Genomic DNA, 1232 nt, shown 5'->3' with positions numbered 1-1232 from the left:
TCTTGTCCATTCCCTGAAGTGAATGCGACGAACTTCCACCAAACTACACGTGGAAGAAGTTGTGGCCCCAGTCGTGGTCATGGCTGTGGTCGGGGAAGAAACTCTAATCATGATAATAATAATAATGCACCGAAGAACCCTTCTCGCCACCAGCAGTGGAAAAGTAAGGAACAAAAGCATGACGCGGTGCAAACACCAAATGCATAAAATACATGCTATAGATGTAGAGGAAAAGGGCACTAGTCATGTACCTGTCATACGCCAAAGCACCTGGTTGAGCTTTATCAAACCTCCCTGAAGAAGACACAGAAAAATGCTGAAACAAATTTTATTTCTGAACATAATTTAGACTTCATGTATTTGGATGTAGCTGATTACTTTGCACTCCCAGAGGAGAAACAAGTCATGAATCGGTGGTAAATCTATAGAAATGTAAATATTTTAATTTTTGTTGTTTGTAATAGATAGTATGGTTATATAATTATTGTACATAAATAAAATTATACTTTGATAATGATGTTTACTATAATATATTTTATTTATGTCATTTTGAAGAATATGAATAATCCTCAAATTATGTTTGGATCAAAGACAAATCATGAAGATATTTGTGTTATAGATAGTGGAACAACTCATGCCACATTCAAGGATCAGAAATATTTTTCTTATTTGCATAAGAAAAAATCAAATATTTCAACAATTTCTGATAATATAAGTTTGATTGAAGGCTCCGGAAGAGCCATTATATTTCTTCTAAGGGAACAAAATTTATTATAGACAACGCATTGTTCTCCTCCAAGTCCCAAAGAATATTTTTGGCCAGAAATGCATTATAGAAAAGTTACCGACTTTATCTTCTGGCTTATACTATTCAAAAATTAGTACAATTAAAGCACACTCTATCGTAAACCAGAAGTTTACGGATTCAAATACTTTTGTGCTTTGGCATGCCCGTTTGGGCTATCCTGGATCAATAATGATGAGACGAATCACTGAAAATTCGAATGGGCATCCATTAAAGAATCTGAAGATTCTTACAAATGATGAATTTTTTTGTGATGCTTGTTATCAAGGTAAAATGATCACTAGACCATCACCAATGAAGGTTGGCATTGAATCCCCTGCCTTTTTAGAGCGTATACATGGGGATATATGTGGATCTATTCACCCACCAAGTAGGTTGTTTAGATATTTTATGATCCTAATAGATGCATCTTCAAGATGGTCTCATG

This window comes from Nicotiana sylvestris, chromosome 1 (genome assembly GCF_000393655.2).
Source record: "Nicotiana sylvestris chromosome 1, ASM39365v2, whole genome shotgun sequence".
Taxonomy (NCBI): Eukaryota; Viridiplantae; Streptophyta; class Magnoliopsida; order Solanales; family Solanaceae; genus Nicotiana; species Nicotiana sylvestris.
This window is presented reverse-complemented; position numbering follows the sequence as displayed.